Raw genomic sequence first — 22581 nt, 5'->3', positions numbered from 1 at the left:
ACTCACACACGCAACGCCACTCACACACGCAACGCCACTCACCCACGCAACGCCACTCACCCACGCAACGCCACTCACCCACGCAACGCCACTCACCCACGCAACGCCACTCACCCACGCAACGCCACTCACCCACGCAACGCCACTCACCCACGCAACGCCACTCACCCACGCAACGCCACACACACACGCAACGCCACACACACACGCAACGCCACACACACACGCAACGCCACACACACACGCAACGCCACACACCCACGCAACGCCACTCACCCACACAACGCCACTCACCCACGCAACGCCACTCACCCACGCAACGCCACTCACCCACGCAACGCCGCTCAGCCACGCAACGCCGCTCAGCCACGCAACGCCGCTCAGCCACGCAACGCCGCTCATCCACGCAACGCCGCTCACCCACGCAACGCCGCTCACCCACGCAACGCCACTCACCCACGCAACGCCACTCACCCACGCAACGCCACTCACCCACGCAACGCCACTCATCCACGCAACGCCACTCATCCACGCAACGCCACTCATCCATATGCAAAACGAAAAATGTCAAACTCTTCTATTGCGAGACCTATTGCATTTTCAATGCTTGTTTAAATTGGCGCTGTGGATCCCCAGTACAGACTAAAAAGAAAATTACAGTTTGTGGCCCCGTGGGACCCTCTGGGACCCACCTCACCAGGACTAGGGGAGCGCATGGTATTCCTACTGTGCCCTCCTATATGTTTTTTGGTTTTTTTTCAGGACAGGGGACTAAAATGGCTCCCACCACATATTTGTTTATGAAGTGGAAGCCAATCAGATCTTATCTTGAGATCTATTGGCTCCGCTGCATGAATTCTACATGAATTGTGAACCTTAATTTCTCAAAAACTACTAAACGGATTTAAACCAGATCACAAAAGAACACTTTCTGCACCAAGATCTAGCTTTCTACCATATTTGGTGTAATTCCGTCCAGCCATTTTGGCTAGTTTTCTTGGTGAAAATGCGTTTTGGGGCCCTTCCTTTTTCTTAGCCCATGTTTGACAGATCACCCCAAAACTTTCCTGGATGTGACTTTTTCTTGGGAGAGTTTCATGAAAATTCATCAAACAGTGCCAAACTTATTAGCGAACAAATGAAAATCAATTTCCTATTGAAAAGGGATCCTAACTATAACTGCCACTCGGCAATATATATATAGTTAAATATGAAAGTAGAATATTTATCAAATATTTTATGTATACCTACCAGTAATGAAAAAGACTACCGACATAAAGCCATGAATGCTTAGCTTCGACATAGACACCCCCGATGTAACTCCTGCGATGAAAACAACCACAATGTAATACCTGTGTTGTAAAGGCTGCACACCCTATCCTAGATGCTATATATGTAACTAGGTGTATCTTTCTTATTTAGATGTCTTTTGTCTGGAATGTCTTTGTTGAAAGTGGAGGTCCCTGTCGCTTACCGCCGCCACCAATTGCTGGAGGTGTGCGTCCCGGACACCCGGCTTCAAGGTTCGCCTAAGTAAGGACACGGTATGACTGTTGTTCTCAAACTGTGCGCCGCGGTGCGCCGTTAGGAGTAGCCAGGGGCACCACGCACAATGTGGGAAAGATAGCGTGTGCTGAGGAAGCTACTAATCATGTAGTTGTGAACAATTAACTGCATCTCAGCCTGAAGGCAGCAAGTTAAACTTATTTAAATTACACCCAGCTGCAGCGCAACACAAAGGGGAGTTACAAATGCTACCATTGTAATCCGGATTCATGGTTTGGCCCAAGAGGGCACGTCCGCTATACGCGCGTAGGACGTGTTTTCATGTAGCCTCCGCATAAGCAGCAGCCACCAGACTGTTGAGTGTTATTGTTGCTCGAGTTCAGCTGCGCCTCTGAGGACCCTCTTCACAACTTACAAGTAGGTTGTTTGCACACTAGAATACTCCTTGCTTTAAGGTTAACTGCACAGACGGGGGACATGAAAAAACGTGTGACCCCGAAGCCGGTGTGTTTATGTTGGCTGCTGTTTCTGCACATCGTTCTGCGAAGAAACATCGTGCCAGAATTTACTAGGTAGAAATTCCAGTGGGCAAACTCGCTGTGGAACAAGGCCACATTGCAGCCTGGATTAGTTTCCCGGCCCTAGTCTGACCCTCAGCCAAGGTCAGGCAGGACGAATGTAATAAATAACCAGTTTCTTTCTCAGCCTCAGTGATAGCAGTTCCTCCATCTTCCCTCAGTATATTTCTCCATGTTACTAACGAGAGTAAGGCCTCCCAAATTAAATGAGTAGTATACCTTATCTGGAACTGGTACTACCCTCTGAAGCTGTTTCTTACAGCTGAAGATGTATTTCACCAAGAGAAAATTTAGCGTTATGAACCACTGAACGCACTTACATCTCCTCCACTTTTGTCTGATTCAGAAAAGCTTCCCTTGACCTCGGGATAAAGGTTTAGGAGCTCATTCTGAGTGATCTGATGTGGTTATTTCTGCTTTCATTTGGGTTAATTACAGCTGGACAATTACCGTATTTACGGATTGTCGAGCTAAAAAATAATCAAACTAAATGGGTTTCTGCTCACATTTTCATGTAGGAAGTATAAACAGAGAAGTACCTGGAATTCAAGGATTGCACGCTGTTAAATAACCCCAGACTGGGCCACCTATGTTTTATATCTGGGAAGAGGAGTGCGGCAGAAGGATGAGAGAAATGCAGAAACTAAAAGTGAACCCATGACTTTCAGTCTGAGAAAACAAGGGCAAGCAGCAGGTGGAAGAAGGAATACACTGGGGTAAAACATTGTGTGAAAGAATCAAAGGAGAAGAGAAGGAAAGCAGGACATAAAGGCAGAGAGAGGGGAAAAATAGAATGTATGAAGCGGAAAGGCAGCAACAAGAGGTGGAGAAACGAAAAGGATGGGGGAATAGAAGACACTTTAGCTTTTTCATAATTGAAAGTTTAACAAAGCGTCATTAACTGACCGTATATAAATACAGCAGGGTTTGCAACAATGCAAGCTTCCTTTAATGCAAAGAACAGGCACGCCTATAGCTGTTCTTTGGCTCTATTTTAGTGTTTAGTAGTGCATTCTAGGGCTTTGTCTTTTTTACAATATGAGTATCATCTCACAACTGAAGGCAAGCAAGAGTTAATAGGTGACTCTGAGTCTGAGAGGATTAGGGCGGGCAGCGGGGCAGTGCCTGTGCAGGGAGGCCAGGAAGTGCCAAAAAGCCAAGTGTTGCAGCCCGCATTTTAATTCATGTGCCATTATAGAGGAAACAGCAGAGATAATTGGGTGGCTGCTTCGTTCTGACAGCTCTGAGTTTCAGACCTTTAAAATTGGGCTGCAAAACTTGGCTTTGGCAATTGCTGGCCTCGCTGCACATGCCCAGGGTTTCCTTCTTCACTGGCAGCATCACTTTGCAGAGCTTACTTCAGTTATTACTGAAGTGGCATGGTGGTCAAAAAAACGATGGATTGGGATGCGGCCAGAGTGATTGCAAGTGGTTGAGATTATTTCAAACATTCCAACCATCACCTTGTTCTTTGTACTTCACTTATTTGGAATACTCCTCGCCTTCATCCCAATAAATTTCAGGGAGAAAACTGGAAGTACTTCCGAGGTCGGGCTTACATTTCCCCCCCACCAGTAAAAAAAAGTGACATGATGGGGAGCCATGGCCTACTGCCAATTAGGTCAAGGGAGCCAGAGGTCGAAAAAGTTTGGGAACCACTACCGTATGAGATAGCCCTGCTCACCCCCTTAGTAGCTTGGCACGAGCAGCCAGGCTTATCTCCAAGGCACGAGTGTTCAGTATGTGCAACCACGCTCACAGTAACCCCATGATGTCATCACAAATAGACTCGACACGAGTATTGATAAAATTTGTATAATCTTTATATAAGCAATTATATGATACGAGCACACGATACAAAATCAACATGTAAGAATGGGTTGTATTCTTTCCTGTGGGTTGGTAGGCTCCAATCCCAACCACCGCTTCTAACCAACAGTTAAGTTTACTTCTAACCATTTCCCAAAAAGTTAGGCAAGTCGCATTGCTAAAATCACACACGTTGCAAAAAGGAAACAATACTGCAATGCGTGACGATATTCTCTTATACTGTGCAACAGAGAAACAATGCCATACGTAGTGCCACAGCCATGTATGTACTTTGCAAATGAAGGAATAATGCAATGCGTATCACCACCAGCATGCCCTGTACCAGGAAGAAACAAAGAAATGCGTCACGCTACAATCCTGTACGGTGCAATGAAGAAACAACACACTGTGCCACGTTATTCTAAGATACTGTGCACTGAAGAAATAATGCAATGTGCCATGTTACAATCAGGTAATATGCAAGAGAGAAATAACGCAGTGTGTAACACATAAAGCATATAGTTCGTCAGGCACAAATTAGGTCAGGCGTCAAACGATAGCTCGTTAGTAGCAATAATGCAATTTGTAATAGAACAGTTTTACGTGCTCTGTTACAGTGCCCCTGTTATGGATCAAATTATGTCACACAAAGTACTTCTTCCCGCTCCGGCTCCAGTACTGCCCCGTCTTGGGTCAGCACGGACCAGGATCCCAGCTGAAGCAACGTCTCTCGCAGCAGCCTGAAGCGGGAGGCCGAGAAAGTGTCCCTCCCGGCCCGCACCCCACCCCAGGTGTTGATCAACGTTACCTGGGGGGGGAGCGATCCTACTCTCCTCCCCGACGTCAGCGAATTGGGCCTTGATCCAGAACTCCATCATGGTCTGCAGCGGATTCGGGCTGGCGGCTTTGTTCTTCTGTGGCTGTCCGTCCGGGCCACGGCTGATTGACTCCGAGGGCCACACTGACTTGGCTCTCACTCCGGCGGTCTCAGGCCACACCAAGACCCGTCCTCAGCACTGTGCCGACTTCACTTCGGTGCACACCCTCACCCGGCACTCCTCACCAGCACCTCGGGTTGCACTTCGACACGCACATCGCACATCCAAGACTCGCCACTTCCCTGGTGCTTACGACGATCCGGTGCTCTCTACCAACGCTCCGCTTGCACCACAACACGCACCCTGCGCCTTCGAGCCTCTCCTCTTCTCCCAGTGCACACGATGTCCAGGCGTTCTTCCCCAATGTCCTGGCTGTACCACAACACGCACTCTTGCACGTCGGATACTCACTTCTTTTGGTGCCTATGAGGCCCCGGCGCTCTTCACCAACACCCGGGCTGAACCACGACACGCACCCAGCGCGTCCGAGACTAACCCCCTCCGTTGGTGCACACGATGTCCAGGCGCTCCTCACCAACCCCCTGGTTGCACCACGACACACACCCTGCGCGTCAGAGTCTCGCTTCTTCCTTTGGTGCACACGAGGCCCAGGCGCTCTTCACCAACACCCGGGCTGCACCACGACATGCACCCTTGCACATCCGAGTTTTACTTGGAACCCCAGGTGCCAAAGATCACAGGGCACAACTTGCATAGGTCTCAGGCTAGACAGAGCACACGCACCCATGGTGTATCTGAGAGTCTTCTCTGGAAACTTTTATATTCCTGTGTTTCCAAACAGGGAGCCAGCTCACCTTGGGCCCTTGGGGTTACAAGACACAGCACAAAGCACAGTCTTCTTCAAGCAGGGGACCCAGTGCCCCCAAGCACAGTCCCAACAGCCTCTTCCTTAGTTAGAACAGCAAACTGTAGACCAGCCCCAGATCATGAAGCAAGGATTGGTCTATCCACAGCAGTCTCTTCAGTCACTCCTTCTTTAGCAGAGGTTACTCTTGACCAGAGAATGGGTCAAAGCCTTTACAGTCTGAATTCATATCTGTTTCAATCCCACGTTCAGAGGTTTCAGCTCTAACAGCACTACCCCTTAATGACTTTGAAGTTTGTATGTGCTCAAGGGTCCCTGACCCCTCCCTAAATCAGTTCTGGGTGTCTCCATCCCAGGATCACCTCTCTCCCTTTGATACCGGGGGGGGGGGGGGGGGTCTGGATCCTTAATCACTCAGCAGGAGATGGGTCAATTGGTTTATGGCACCAGCCCAGGCCTTTTCACTTCCTGGGCTTCTCCTCCCCCTACTCTCCAGATGCAGGGCAGCCTGGTGCCATCTCAACCCCTCCCTGGGTCAAGACCTCTCACAGCTCCTCTCACCTTTCCGTTCCAGACAGACAATCCACATTTCAGAGACACACAGAAATGCTCAGAGCAAAAAACTCAGCCACTTTCCAAAAGAGTGGTTTATAAACACACAGTGACAAAACCACCTTCACAGAAAGATGCATCATGACACTGTGAGTCCATACATTACAAACTTCACCTCTCCATTATAAACTGACAGGAAACTAGGCTAACAAACACAACACCCATCCTCCCCCATTCTGCCCTATGGGCAGAATTGCCTTTCAGCAGTGAAAAACGAAATGGAGAGTTAGTTTTTTGCTGTCAGGACATAACACACACCTCAGCTTATGTTCTGCTTTTTACCTACACTCCACCCTGCGCAGGGGTTACCTGGTGGCTACCACAGGGGTGCTCCATGTGTATGTAAAAGGGAAGGTCAGGCCTGACAAGTAGTTGCTCTTGTCAGGACTACATGCTAACTTAGCATTCTGCGCTCAGGCCCTACACTGAAGGCCTGAGTTCCCTTCTCTGCGCGCCCTTGCATTGCTAGCTCTTGCACACACAGTGCACATCACTAGGGACTTTTACTAGTAAAGCAAACATACCAATCATGGCAAATCAATCACCATTTCATTTTACATAGGGAACTCCTGTACTTTGATACTGATCAGCAGTGGCAAAGTACCCAAGCATCTAAATTGCCATCGCTAGGTCAGGAAAACGGTCTAGGGGAAAGCAAAAGGTTTAGGGAACTTTAACGAAAAAGGCCAAGTCCTACACTCTTGAATAGCTCTACTTTGTTTTTGTTCTCTGGCCTTCACACTTGACAAAATAAGAGGTTCAATCAATGATGCATAGGAGGAATAATACAAAGGGACTCATTTTGAGTCCCTTGGGACAATCAGCTGGCAAAACTACCAAAAGGAGATACTGCCAATGCATGGTCAAAGAATTACACCAAGCAGTTTTACTGACTGAATCCAATATTCCCAATATCTACTAGGGACTAACATGCAGTTTCAGCTTTACCAAGAAGTAAAATCACTTTCCCCTTTTTCTTCAAGTACTGCCTGGAAAAATATGCATGGGGAAAAAAACAGCCCTAAGAGCCATTTAGACTTGAATTGGAACGTGAAAACACTGTGAATGGGATTCCTGTGGCGAATGTGAAATTTCATATAGTAGGGTTTAAAAGATTTTTTTCCCCTGATTACATCTTGCACCTTCTACTCCAGCTATTGGAATGTCACACAGTTGAAAGTTGGTGAGAACACTAAAGAGGGCACCCGAAGCTCCTGCACTGAGGCAGTCATCTGTCTTCTTTTCATATTGTCTTGTTTTGGCAGGCTTCAGCCTCGGCTTGAACCACGTTTCCTTACATGCCATTTGATAATTTCCCCCTCAAAATTGAACAGGGATAACTTCTTGTTGAATTTATATAGGACACTAGACTCTTTACATTTGATTTGCACTGCTCATTGGGCTATGTATTTAATTCTTGAACACAAATTCAAATGGCTGAATACAAATGTAAATCTGAAGTCTGTCAACCCCCAAACTCTTTATCCTTTGAGATGGTAATTAATGCCTTCTTCCAAAGTTGTACATCTCTCTGAGGTTTACTACAGCATTTCTTTAATGGTGATCTACAAACGGCCACAACATGTAGCTTGTAGGGGATAGCATAAATCTTGCATAAAGTAGAGTCATCTTCAAACAAGCACTGGCAAAGCCAATAGTTCCCAACTATATGAGAGCTACTGGCTTTGTCAATGTCTTTTAGCGTTGTTGGGCAGTATCGTTGAAGACCTGGCTCTTTAGTCGTAATGACTAGATATGGGCTCTCCTCTACCTTGAGTACTGTCTGTATAAGCGCTGGGACACCCCATTTGGGGTAGCTGCGTGCTTTATAAATGTCTTTATTATTATTATTGTGGCTCCAGTCTAGCATGGCTAAATGATAGTGGTGTGGTGTAGAGTAGCGTGGCTTAGAGCAGAGTAGAGTGGAGTGGCGCAGAGTGGCATAGAGTAGCACGGAGTAGAGATGCATAGGGTAGAGTGGCATTGAGTGGAGTGGCATAAAATGTATTGGGGTGGCATAGAGTACAGTAATGCAGAGTGGCACAGAGTGGTGTAAAGTGACTCAGAGTGGAATGGCATTAAGTAGAGTCGTGTTGAATAGAGGGGCATTGAGTAGAGTGGTTTAGAATCGAGTGGCACAGAGTAGAGTGGCAAAGAGTACAATGGTGTAGGGTAGAGTGACCAAGAGTGGAGTAGCCTCGAGCGGAGGGGGATTGTGTGGAGTCGGATGCCGCAGAGTGGAGTTGGGTAGAGTATAGTGTTGTGGTGTTTAGTGGTGAAACGCAGAGTGGTGCAATGTGGAGTGTGGTGGTGTAGAGTGAGGGGCGTGGAGTAGAGTGACGTAGAGTGCCACAGAGTGGAAAGGTATAGAGGGTCTGAGTGGCGGGGAGTAGGCATAGAGTACAGTGGAGTGGCGTAAGGTGGCAGAGCGTGAAGTGGCATATATTGCAGTAGAGTGGCAATTTGTGGAGTGGAGTATTCTAGAGTAGGTTGGGATAGAGTAGATTGGCATAGAGTAGAATAGCAGACAGTAGAGTGGTGTGACCTAGAGTGGCGTAGTGTAGTGTAGAGTAGAATAGAGTGGGGTAGTGTGGCCATAGAGTAGAGTGGCATAGAATGGAGTGGTGTGGAGTGGCATAGAAAGATATAGTGGGACATATGTGGGGTGGAGTAAAGTGCTGTGGAGTGGAGTGGCATGGAGTGGCTGAGGGAACAGTAGCGTAGAGTAAAGTAGCATAGCATGTAGTGGCATAGACTGGTGTCGGATAAAGTGGCATAGAGTGCAGTGGCATAGAGTACTGTAGAGAAGCACTGTGTGTCATGGAATAGCATAGAGTACAGTGGAGTGGTGAAGAGCAGAGTGGCAAAGAGTAGAGCAGAGTAGAGTGGCTTGGGTGCAGTGGCATAGAGTGGCGCAACAGAAAGTAGCGTAGAGTCAAGTTGCGTAGAGTTGAGTGGAATGGCATAGAGTGCAGTTGAGTGGAGTTGAGTAGCACAGAGGGATGTAGAGTAGAACTTAAGTAAAGTGGAGTAGAGTGGCATAAAGTATAGTGGGGTAGTGTGGCATTGTGTGACGTAGGATGCCATAGAGTGGAGTGACTGGGAGTATTGTGGCATGGAGTTTATTGGTGTAAAGTGGAGTGGCATAGTGTTACGTGGCATGCATTGGCATAGACTGAGAGGAGGAGAGTGGTGTAGAGCGGCATAGAGTGGGGTGGAGTAAAGTGGAATGGAGCAGAGTGGAGCGGCCTAGAGTGAGGAACAACAGAGTGGCATAGAGTGGTGTGAAGAGGCGTAGAGTACAGTGGAGTGATACAAAGTAGAGTGGCGTCGAGTAGTGCGGAATAGAGTGGAGCGGAGAATAGTGGAGTGACGTAGAGGGAAGTGAAATAGAGTGACATTGAGTGGCACTGTATGGCATTAAGTGGTGTAAAGTGGAGCAGGGTAAAGTGCTGTAGAGTGGTATTGTGTGGAGTGGAGCCTCGGGTAGCTCTCTGTGACTGACGAGTGCGCCGCCACCCGTGATTTGGAGCATATCCCTAGATACGGAATGCCCTTTTGTTCCTCTCTGCTCCATATCGACAATGGGGGAAATTACTCACAATGGATTACTCACACTCCTGGATACAACAACTCTAGGGCCACATACGGCTGACACTGAACAAAACCTATATTGGAGATATCCACAGAATTAGAGGTACTGGGGCCAGGGAGAGCCTACGATCTGGAGGCAGTGTGGCCAATGGTTGTGGAGGGATGAACCAGAGACATGAGCTATACTGTATACAGGTGAACCCAATCCAGGGGCTACGATGAGGCTTAAGGGAGCACCTCTGCCCCAAAAGAACAACATTGATAAATATATAAAACAGGCACAGTAACAATTGAAGTTAATCTCCTCCTTTAGTCTACCTCTAAAATGTTGGAAGAGCAAGTACAGCAGCTTATCCCCAACACAGGATGATGGCGGCAAAACTAGAATACCAAGAAGGCAGGGCCCAAAGGAACAACATTAGAGTGGTCGGGGTCCCGGAGGGGGGTGGAGGGACCCAATGCTGACCTATTCCTTGAGGACCTTGGAGTCAACAAGTTGAAGCCCAAGTGCATCTCAAACTTTTTCTGCATTGAATGGGCGCACAGAGCACCACTACCGCTGCCAAGGCTTGGTGCGCCCCTCCTCCCCCCCACTCGAACTATTATAGCCAGAATTTTCAACTATCGAGATGCCATCTTGCTGGCTGAACCCTCACATGGGGACCTGGTCTACGACAATGCGACAACAGTTTCTTTCCGGACTTCACCCTGTGGGTGCTGCGCCAACTGCGCACTTTTGATGAGGTTAAAAAAACGCTCAGGTCAAGGACCTCAAATATATGATGCTATATCCAGCCAAACTCAGAGTGTTGATCAATGGAAAGCCATGGCATTTGACAACACTGGAGGCGGCATGGGATTGGCTCGAGAGGGGACGGACACCCAGGCAACAACAGCAGAAGGAGCAGGAGAAAGGACGGTGCAGGGACCGACCGGAGGATGATCATCTGGCACCCCAAGATGACACTCTGGGACGAGAGGATTCCCATGGGGTCTGCTCGACGAGCCCCCAAATGATCACAGTATGGCATTGGTTACTTGGCTGTCTTTGGCTGGTGAGAGGGACTGAGACACAGACACTCAGTCCAGCTATTCCAGGGGCAACTGAGCCTCTGAGGCAACGGCATGGCATTATTTATAACAATGGTAGCTGCAAGTAACTTTACTAACTTCTGTATTGCAGTTAAGGACACAAAACCAGTTTTAGAAAAAAGGGGGGCAATGAACTGAAATCTGGTTAGATAATGGCAGAGCTGGCCTACCCTAGTCGGTTGTAAAGATATTGCTTGGGCCGCAGGCCCGCTGCAAATGAGGGAAGTGGGTAGCTTCATGTCTACAATGCGGGGTAGCTGGGAAGGAGGAGATTGTTAAGGGTAGGAGTTTTTACTGTTACATTGCATATATGTTACATGCTTGGCAATACCAGAACTCGAACAACAGAATAAATGGATAAGGAAGGATGGGGGCGAGGTACACGTCCTTGCGGGGAGTTGCTAAAATCTATTCTAGACACTGTATGGATTCCTGATTTACACAGGCTTTCAAAGTCGAGACGTGGAATGTAAGCATGAGCGTAAAATCCGTTCCGCTCGTGGATTTTCGGTAAATTCGCAATCCGCGAACTCTCGCGAATTTACCGAAATCCGAAAATTCGCACGCAGCGGATTTTTTTTGCTTGGTGGTACAATATTGCGGCGTGCGGCGTTCACTTACCGTCATTCAGCGTTTGCCAAGTTGTTTTTCTCGATATTTTGCGAGTGCTGCGCCATTTTGGATCTTGCTGCGGGATCCCGCGGGAGTTTGGCGACGCATCGCGAGAGTTCGCAATTGCGAACATGTAGATGCGACGGGCAGCAACAATCTCGCACTCGCGAAATTTCAAAATTTGCAATTCTGCACAAGAAATCCACCAGCAAGAAGCATAAACCTTCTGAAAAAGATGATTTTTATCAGAATAACTCCTCAGGGTGACATTTGCCTGCACTTTTTGGGATTTGAGGCCTTTTTGACTTTCTTTAAATCACTTTTGGATTAGAAATCAACTTTCACAAGTAAGTTTGTTTGGGGCATTACAGTTGCTGTTCTGCAGAAAAACGAGTTTTGCAAAACTGAAAGCACTCAGCAGGTGCAAAAGTTCAAACTCATCATTAGTAACCATTCCCTGTAGTGCTTCCTGAGGGGCCCCTCCAGAGTTCAGTTGCCTACTTGCAACTATTCTATGACCCTGCTCTGACCCTCACAGCAGGCTAAGAGAATAGCTACAAGTATACAACAAAGGTCCTGTTAAAAAAATTACACTGCAACAGAAAGCAATTACAGATAAGGACGCAGGTGCCAGGGATCTTGACCTGGAAGGATTACTTTTTGTGGATGCTGCTGGATATTTGGATTTTTGCAAAACTGAAAGCACTCAGCAGGTGCAAAAGTTCAATCTTATCATTAGTAACCATTCCCTGTAGTGCCTCCTGAGGGGCCCCTCCAGAGTTCAGTTGCCTACTTGCAACTATTCTATGACCCTGCTCTGACCCTCACAGCTGGCTCATAAAATAGCTACAAGTAGGCCACAAAGGTCCTGGAAAAAAAAATTGCACTGCAACAGAAAGCAAATTACAGATAAGGAAGCAGGTGCCAGACAGGAAGTTTAAATTCAGTGACACATTAATCAACCCCAAATTAATTCATGTCAGTTGAAGCAGGGCAGGTGTGCTTGCTTTCCCCACCCCCATAATCTACAGTGATGAACCAGAAATTAATTCATGTCAGTTGAAGCAGGGCAGGTGTGCTTGCTTTCCCCCCCATAATCTACAGTGATGAATCAGAGGGTGGCAGTGATGTACCAGAGGGTGGCATGAGTGAATCAGAGGGTGGCAGTGGTGAAACAGAGGGTGCTGTGAACCTGTGATGATGAACCAGACGTAGAAACAACAAAGTCGCGACCGTTGCGAGCCGACAATTAAGTTCGCAATTGCGAACTAGTACAAAACCCTCGCGAACTGGCAGAAACCCTTGCGAACACAAAAAAAAAAATCCGCGAGAGTTCGCGGATTTTGCGGATTGCGAGTTCGTAAATACGCAAATTCGCGAACGCCAGATTCGCAAAATTCGCCCATGCTTAGTGGAATGTCATAGCAGTAAAATTAAACAACCACAGTCTTGCAATATATACGTAGACAGGCCCCTGATTTGGTCCTCCTGCAGGAAACACATCTAAGGGGCAATCATTACAAGGCGCTAAATAGGTTTGAGTATACTCACCTCTCGCACGCGGGAGGCGGGAGCATACTTGCCCAAAATTCTGTACCCTTCTTACTTGGGTGTATCTGGCAAGATCCCCTGGGTAGATATGTGGCACCCACAGGAGTGTGGGAGGGCCGTACACTTAATATTTTCCCAATGTACATACCACCGAGACTTCACATTGATACACTTCCGGGGCTCAGTGCCATCTGCTAGACATGCCTTTTGGTACTTTAATAATGGGCAGGGACATGAATGCAACAATGGTCCTGGAGGTTGACAGAAACACCCCTCCCCACGAGTGCCGGCTCAGGGCCCCTACAGGCCTTTGTGGACACAATGGGATTGGTAGTTCTGTGGCGCGACCACAACCCCCCAGCACAACAGTTCACTCACCTTCCCTCGGAAGCACATGGCAGTGGCTCCCACTTAGACAATATCTTTATGCACCACATGCAGGTTGTGCAGTTTCACGGGGCACAACATAAGGCGAGAGGCATCTCTGACCTTTCCCTGGTAGAGATACTAATTAAAGACCCTTCTAGAGACTACACTCGCCTCTCAAAATAGATCCCTGGCACCTTATAGACACTGCGTTTAGAGGTAAATTGAGGGACCGAACAGACCAATACTTATCATAAAATACAGGATCGGTGGACTAGGACAGTATCCTCTGGGAGGCCATGCCCAGGCATTGATAGGGGGAAAGAAGAAAGAGTAGATTTCCCGTTATGAGGCACTTGAGCAAGAGATTACTTCACTGGAGCCTGGGATGTCACGAAAGGAGAGACCCGGTTCTCCTCTAGGTCACCAACTACACCTCAAACAACAGGAACTCAGGGACTTAGAAGACAACAAAGCCCACAAGCATGCAATACCAACGAAGCGTCCACTTTATGATGTGGGAGGAAAAAGACAAATAAATTGATGGCATGGTCGGAGAAAAAGGACAGAGAGAGAAATTGGGTCCTTGAGATACAGGCTCCTGGTAAGCCCCCATGCAAGACTGGAAAAGACATATCAGCAGTCTTTGCAGCCTATTATGAGGCAGTGTATGAGTCTGTCTACATGAGAACAGAGGATGACAGTACTGATCTCCCTAAAGATCTTTCAGTCTCAGAACTATCGGCGGATGAATGGGGAGGACCAGAACTCGACCTGGCGGTGGAGGAGGCAGAGGGGGCCATTAGCTATATTCAGTTGGGGAAGGCTGTGGGCCCGAACGGTCTGCCAGTGTAGCTGTAGAAGTGTGTGGCAGATAAGGATATGCAGCCTATGCTAAATATGTTTCATTCTGCGAGGAAGGCAGGCTACCTGCTTGAGAATCAGAGGCTGCTACTATTATGATCATCCCCAAAGAGGATAGGACCCGGGTGTTGTGCAGCTCATATAGGCCTATTTCGCTATTGAACTTGAAAGCTAAGGTTCTGGTCAAAGCCTTGGCGAACAGGCTGCAACCGGTTTTCTCCTCTGGGGTCTATCCCGATCAGTCGGGATTCATGCCCCACAGAAGAAACTGACTGAACCTCCGACGCCTATATGGAGCAATGCATATGACCGCGGTCCGGTGAGGCGAGACTGCTGTCCTCCTTTTGCTGGATTCCTGCATGGTATCTGACAGTATGGAATGGCCTTATCTGTTCGCTGCCCTGACTAGACTTGCAAACGGGTCAAACTCCTCTATCAAAACCCTAGGGCGAGAATTCGGGTCTCTGTGTACTTCCGCCCTGTCATAATTTTCAAGTAATCCTAGGTCTGTTTTCCACGCCTCCCTCAAGGGCCTCAGTGGATCAGGAGAGTTGTTGATGCTTACGATACAGGAGAGAGGTGGCTTTATCTATCATTGGGTATTCACCTCTCTTTACATTCTATTACAACATACTATTATATATTTTTTTTAAACCTTTATTGTCAGAAAAGTCATACAAATACAGACCTACAACCCCCCAGTGCCGGTCAGTAATAATCTGCAACACAATCGAAAACAGTACAAGGCCCATCAACCCCGGAATCAATGCAATGTTTACACGTTAATAAACAGGGCTGGCGGCTGTAAGGGGACAATAGAAAGGTTTCACATTTTATATTTTAAACAAAACAACACAAAAACAAAGTCCGAGGTAAGATTGTTGTCGAAGTGACCATTTCCACCAGCAGGGGGGGAAAGCCAGCCAATAGCTGGTCTACAGAAGGATCAGTCTTAAGGGGGTGGAAAGAAGGGCCAAGAGTGGACAAGCAGACAGTGTGGTATAGGAGAAGGATGCATGGAGGCGAGGTCACGGAGACAGAGGGGTAACAACGGGATCTACGGAGGGGGGGGTACAAATCTCTCCTCGATACGCATTCCACTGACCCCACACCTTACCCCATTTCCTAGGCCTACCCCGGGCAACATACACCGTTTTCTCCCTAAACATACACCAATCCATGCATTCCATCCACGCCGATGCCGAGGGTGCCCTCTGGGACCCCCACAGCTGGGCTATGTCCCTTTTGGCGATCATGTTGCCGAGGGTGGCCCACCGAGTCTGTGCCACGCTATAATCATTGGGTTCCCAGACATTCAGAAGGCACCTCCTAGCCTCTGGCAGTAGAGACACACCCGTCACCTCTTCCATAATGACATGTACACCTCTCCAATAAGACATCACATCCGGGCACTCCCATCTGATATGGAAAAAAGTAGCAAGCATACCACAGCCACGCCCATCCAACGAATAACCCATCCTCATCAGGCGTGGACCCGTGACATAGACGCGGTGCAAAATCTTCAATTCCACCAGCCGTAGACGCGCCGGAATCGCCACTTCCTTTGGAGACGACACCGCGGCCTGCCAGTCTTCGTCATCCAACTCAAGCCCATCCGCGGTCCAGGCGTTACGGAGCTGTAAGAGGAGGTCAGAGCGGGCGTTAATAAGCTTCTTATATATAAGAGAGATGGTACTATCAGGGACATGCCCATCGAGCACCCTATCCTCCAGGGGGGAGGATTCCGGGACTACGGCACCAGCCGGAAACACCGAAGCAAATGCGTGGCGAATTTGAAGATAGCGGTAGTATTCCCTGTCACTCAGGCTGTATTCCTGCTGGAGTTCGGCAAAAGTCTTGATCCTGTCCTTGATCAGGAGGTCCCCCACTCGGCTGATACCGATAAGATCCCACTTGTCGAACCCCTTAGTCGCCCAGAGATTCCCCAGCCGTTCAGTCGCATAAAGCGGAGTTGCTCTAGTCAGCTTGTCTGTCCAGCCCGTGGCAGCCGTCGCACGAGTCCAAACTCGCACAGCGACCGCAGTGGGACCAGTAAGTGACTTCCTAGCAGCTTTAGAATAAAGCGCTCTATTGTAGTCGCCACCCGTTAGCTGCCATTTGTCCATCTCGAACGCAGGGTTAGGGGTAGGTCCATACATGGCATGGTTGATGGCACTCAACTGAGACGCCCAGTAATAGCGCCTGACGTCGGGCAGTGCTATACCGCCATCATACCAAGGTAGAGTCAGTTTCGAGAACGCAATGCGAGGCTGCCCGCCCCATACCAGATGCCGTTGGAGGCCCTCAACCTCACTGAAATAACTAGCTGGGACCAGATCGAGCGTATTCTGAAGGGCATAAAGGAACCGGGGGAGAGACATCATCTTAAACAGGGCGGCTCTCCCCAACGGGGACAGCGGCAAGCCACACCAACCCGCGACGTCCGACCGCAGCCGACGAAGTGGCGGCAGTAGATTCCTCTCATACCGCACCGTAGTACAACATACTATTAATCCCACCTGGCACTCACATTCTCTGCACCAGGAAAAAATAAGGCATAAGTGTTGACCGAGTACCGCACACTGCTGTTAATCTTTGAAAGTTCACCTGAAACTTATACACCTTGTAATTCTCATCTCATCCACAGCTTTCATTAGTGAGGAAGGGAGATTAGCTCACTGAAACACATTCGCTGTTTCAGGATCCTCATGTGTCTCTCAGATGTAGTTCAAGAAAGGCCCACTGGCAACTTTCAAAGAGACAAAGTACACGTGGTTTTTGACTGGCCATTACTCATTCAATTCTGGGTGGAGATATACTCATGTATACAGAAAATACTTACTTAATTCTTTTTGTAAACATCATTTTATTAAACTGTTGCTTTGCACACCATCACAGATGGATGCATGAAAATCATGACTCGTTGCATCAGAACAGAAGTACTTTACATTAATGGTGGAAAAGAGAGTTGAGCATACTAGCAAGGTACAATCCCATTATATTAGCACTCCACAGTATTGCTTCAAATTACCACTGTAATCCCTCACCCCGATCATTCTGCCTTGTCGTTCAAACGCATCTTTATTCATTTCTGTACTCTTCCCAGGAGTTCCATATCTTATCCCTTTTTCCTGGGCATTCTCTGACTCACTTTTCAGCTTGCTGGCACCAGTCCAGATACGTCTCCCAGTCCTTCCAGATACGTCTCCCAGTCCTTCACCCTGGGGGGATTGACTACACCCCAAACCCATGCTATATTTCTCTTTGCCATCCCAGATGCCAACATTAGCCATATTCTGAGGTATTTGGGCCACACCTCCTCCCCTGTCACTCCCAGGAGATGCCATCTCACCTCCACTTCGACCTTTAAGTTTGTAACACCGGCCATGACCTGTATTACCACTTTCCAATAGCGTTGCATTTTGGGACAGTCCCATAAGAAGTGGAAAACGGAACATACCTCCCCACACCCCCTGGCACAAACAACCAAATTGCAACGCCCCAGCTGATGCATGAGCGCTCTAGAGGAATAGGACCTAAGCGGGATCCGCAACTGAATCAACTTTAGGCGAAAAGCCAAGGGTCAGAATGATGCCTTCTTATAAGTTTGGTGACATTCATTAAGGCATTAGCCTGCATGAGCTTCAGACTCCTTGGTCTGACACCACCCTGCCCCGGGATCTACCCAGTGGCAGATCATTCACAGAGGTCCTGTCTCCGCTCCACACCTCAGAGGGAGACAAGAGTTGGCCCCAGTGTGCAGCCACAATGCCCTGCACAATGTCCGTCCATCGGCTAAGGGTGCCATGGGTCAGTGCTTTTCATCTTTCTGATGCCCGGCCATGGGGACCTAAGGAGGGTTAGGACCCCAACCAACCACCCTCTCCCTTGGGTCTGCCTGGGGAAACCATTTTTCCATGACAATTGCAGCTTACAGATTCCAGGGAGAGAGACAAGTCAGGGTTCATCTGGTCAGCCAGCCGGGAGACCAGATGGCTCAGGCCGACCTGGTGGACAGAGTGCCCAGGTGGCAGCCAATGACGTAGCCAGTGCTCAGGGGGGTCCTTCCTAGAGCCACATATGGACTTCTTGTCTCTATGCAACACTTTTGGTGCCCGCTCCGTCCATCTTGTCATCCTACTGACCTGTGTGGGATTGTGCCCCCCTCTCTGCACCTAGAGATGCACGGTGGGAGGGAGAGGCCCCTTTGCAGCATGGCACAAGGTGGAGGCAGCCTCCCACAATCGTATCCCTTCCAGCCGGCCTAGTGGCAGAGAGATCCCAGACACACAGGCAACCACAGACAGAGACAAACATTTGGCTCAGAGGATGACTTTCAATGCATCGCAGCAAGGTAGCTGCTCTGCTACTTACAAAGCCCTGACGCAGAAGCAGGTTGTCTTTGAAAGATTTAGCACCAGCTACCCCTCAAACATGTGGTGCCCTAAATGTGATGCAGGTGGCCCTCTTACATCTGTGTTCCGGTCTCCAAGCATGTGGCTTTATGCACTAGCCCAGAGGATGGCTATCCCAGGCCAACAGAGGGTAAACAGCACTGCAGCATTGTTATGGTTAAGAGGATTCTGACTTAGAAGCATTCAGTCATAATCCCACAGATGTCAGCTTCGCCCCATTGGCTCCTCAGCCGAGCACATAATCCAAATGTCTGAACCTCTGGTTCATGTCATACTGAGCAGGACTACTATTACAACAACACGTCATCAGTAGGGTAAAACTAACCTGTCTCATGACGGTCTAAATCCAGCTCAAGTTTCTTACTAGTGGGTGTACAATCCAACGCTTAAAGAATTCTGCTACACATTGAAAGGAACAGCCTACATCGAAGGGTCAAAAACCAAAGTCGCTATGAAAGCTAGTCAGCCACAAACCAGTTATTCCTGTGGTAACATTTATGACACCTCCTGTTTGAAACACAGTCAGAAGGCTCATGAGTCCCCGCTTTCACAGTATGTATTCACACTGACAATCATGATTAAGTGAACTTCTGCTCTTCTGCTCCACAGGGGGTTTCTGTCCTCCCTGAGCTCACCTTACAACACCTGCTTTATCATTTGACAGGTGTACCACCCCAGTCAAATTTCCACCTGTCACTGTTCTAATATAAAACTTGTGTCTCTGAGTGCCAGCTATCCTGAGGGAATCTTCGGAAGGAACCATCTACTAGATGGTTCAATTAGTCTTTCACCCTTAAACCAAGACAGCCGATTTGCATATCAGGATTACTATGAACCTCCACCAGAGTTTTCTCTAAGCCCTTCCCAAGATTACTTCACCATCTTTCAGGTCCTATCACACATGTTCATGGTCCACCTTCCTGACAGAACAGGCAAGACGGGCCGGTGAAGCGGTTACCATGAGGCTGCAGTGGGATCCCACCTTCATTGTGCCACAGGTTTTTGATCAGCCCTCTGACACGTGTATGTGTCAGACTCCTTTGTCTGTGTTTCAAGATGGGTAAAATGAGTAACCATCATCACTGCAGACCCCTGATGCCTGGTGTGTCCCTCTATGACCAACGGCGCGATGCTATCAGGTTGCACTGAGCACAGTCTGTCCCAGTCACTCTCGTGCCAGGAGCTGGGCACTTTGTCTTCCTTCTCTGCCCCGGCAAACCCAAATAGGGGCTGGTGCAGTTGTCGAGGGTGCATGGAGATGGCCAATCTCCCTTGGTCCCGCAAACAAAGCGAAGCCGCTGCCAGGGGTTGTAACACTCTCTGACACAGAGGAGAGTCACCTGGGACTTTGAAGCCTTCCCAGCTGACCAGGAGCCGGTCGCAGTACAATGCTGTCAAGGAAAGCGCCCTTACCTTCCCACTGTGTTGAATCTCCTGGTAGGTGGCACAGACCCCACCCATTTACCTATTGACACTTTCACACTCCCTTGAACTCTCTCTTCAAAATTCTTTCCAACTTTCCCAATGGTGAATATCAGTCTTGCACCTGTATTTAGACTAAGATGGAGTTTACCACCTGCTCTAGGCTGCATTCTCAGGCAATCTGACTCCAGAAAAGTATGCAAGGGGCTCCTCAGCGGTGCAAATGGGTGCCCCAGGCAATGCGTGCGACCAGCTCTGAGGTACCACAGACAGCCACACACAGCACGCAGCCAGACACCCCGGGTTTTGCAGCCCTAGGGAACCGGGCGGTGTCCTGCTCCATCACGGTGGTGAAATCCAGGCTCGCTTCATGGAGAGAAGGGGGGACTTGCGATGGGTGATCAGGGATCTGGCCTTGGGAGGTCGAAGACAGCAGAGAACCCTGAGACAGCCCAAGCCATGCCCGAGGAGAAAACTAGGGCAATTGATGTTCAAGAGACCTTCAGACAGGAGTAGCCCTGGATAGGAACCAGGGCCACACAGTGCGTTCAAAGTGTTGATGATCACTATGTCCTGCAATTCACACTAATTCTCAAAGATGCGTTCTTTATCTACATGTGAGGTGAATGGTCCACTGCCAAAAGTCAGAGGCAACTTTTGCGGGTGCAGCAGAGGAAGGCTTCCACCACCTGCAAGGTGAAATATCCCTGCAACCCTCAGTCTTTTCCTTTGTAAGTCAGTCTCCAAAATTTAAAGAGCATTTCCAGGTGATTGGCCTAGGAGCCCCACCCTGCCGCCACAGCAGGCGGGCAAGCAAGAGGCTCCAAGAGCAGTGGAAGCAGAAGCTCCACCACAGGCCCTCCGAATAGGCAGCACAAGCTTTGAAACCCCAGGCTGGCCATAAAGGACCAGGCCACTAGGTATCTGGCAACAACAGAGGGTCGATCCACCTGCACATTAGCCACCCATGGGGGAGTTGGTGCTTGCAGGAGTGTCACACTCTCTCATCCCTTTGAAGCATATCACACTGGCACAGCATCTCCACCAAGATGAGCCAGGGTTCCCTTATGGCTCCACCTACTTCTCACGCAGGCTGCCCTGCTACCCAAGATGGACCACTCCTCGGTCACATGCAACCTGGGCCCAGGTGGCAGAGGCTTTATGAGAGTCCCAGCCCTGAGAGGCACTACAATTAGGTGCCTCCCTACAGGTGTGTGTAGGGTGAACATGGGTTCCATTTTGAGAGGGATGCCATTAGCATTGTGCCCCTCCTGGAAGAGCCAAGGGGTCATCCACACACCGTCAGTCTTGCCCTCCTGGGTGAAGGAGCCAGCCCATGCCCGTCATTGCCCAAGAGCCAGTAGCTGCAGCCTGCTCTGCTTGCTAGGGCGTGCAAGGGGAAGGCCAGCCCCTGTACCTTGGGTTCCATCTGGGAGACAGCCGAGGGTTCGGGCTGGTCCTGTTAGTCATTCAGGCTACTCCACCATTGATAATCCCTCTGTAGGTTCCCCTACGCAAACGTTGTTATGACTTTTCCTCCCTCTAGATAGTCAAATTTGATAATCTTGATGGCACTCTGTCAGTGCCATTGCCCACCCCGGCAGGGTTGATTTTAGTACCTCACTAAACTATCTAATCAGTAGTAGCGACGGACGGTGTGAGGGCAAACAACAATCAATGCAGGATGGGGCAAGCAATAAAACGCGTGACAGGAAGGCAAGCACAAAACAATGCAGGAGGATGGGCAAGCAATCCACAACGCAGCAACAGAGTCAAGCAACACAGATCGCAAGACAGGGACAAGCAGCAATCCAAAACGGGCCCAGGAAAGCAACTAACAGCTCGGGTGGGGGCACATAATAACACAGAGCAGGAGGGTGGGTGTAGGCAAGCAATAAAATGCAGCAGGACAGAAGAGTGGGTGGGGGCAAGCCACAACACAGAGCGGGACAGTGCAAGCAAGCAAGAACAAGGTGCCAAAACAGAGGGTGGATGGACAGGCAATTAACAACACTGAGTACAACAGAGGGTGGGTGGGTGCAAGCGACAACATGACAAGGGATGGGTGGATGGTGAGGAAAGAAACAACACAGAGCGGCATGAGGGCGTGGGTGGGGGTCAAGCAACAACACGGAACACAATGGAGAGTGGGTGGTGATCTTCCAGCAGGAAACATAGAGGGCCAGCAACAACACAACACAAAGGGTGGGAGAGGGCAAGCAACAACATGGACAGTGGGTAGGGGCAAACAACAATAGAGACAGTGAGTGGGGGTAAGCAACAACACAGCAGAGGACACAATCACACAGGTAATAGAAAGTGACACGAAAGGGGCATATTCACATGAGGGAGACAGCCTACAAACACTTGCACTGTTATGGAGTGCTTCTACTAAAAAAAATAGTAGTTCCGAAAGCATGAGCAGTGGAAGGACACAAGTACTTGGGCCACGCTCC

General features: G+C 48.9%; 1 protein-coding gene and 2 pseudogenes across 5 annotated transcripts in view; all 3 read right to left on the bottom strand.

Moving 5' to 3' along the window:
• The window catches only part of FYCO1 (FYVE and coiled-coil domain autophagy adaptor 1), an 825109-nt gene that overhangs the window by 465731 nt on the left and 336797 nt on the right, over positions 1–22581 (bottom strand). The gene's annotated exons all lie outside the window — the stretch shown is intronic.
• Positions 18598–20536, bottom strand: LOC144829719 (28S ribosomal RNA; annotated as a pseudogene).
• Positions 20622–20771, bottom strand: LOC144829821 (5.8S ribosomal RNA; annotated as a pseudogene).

Source organism: Lissotriton helveticus, chromosome 4_1 (assembly GCF_964261635.1).
Source record: "Lissotriton helveticus chromosome 4_1, aLisHel1.1, whole genome shotgun sequence".
NCBI lineage: Eukaryota > Metazoa > Chordata > Amphibia > Caudata > Salamandridae > Lissotriton > Lissotriton helveticus.
The sequence above is the reverse complement of the archived record's forward strand: the minus strand, read 5'-3'. Positions and strand labels throughout refer to the sequence as shown.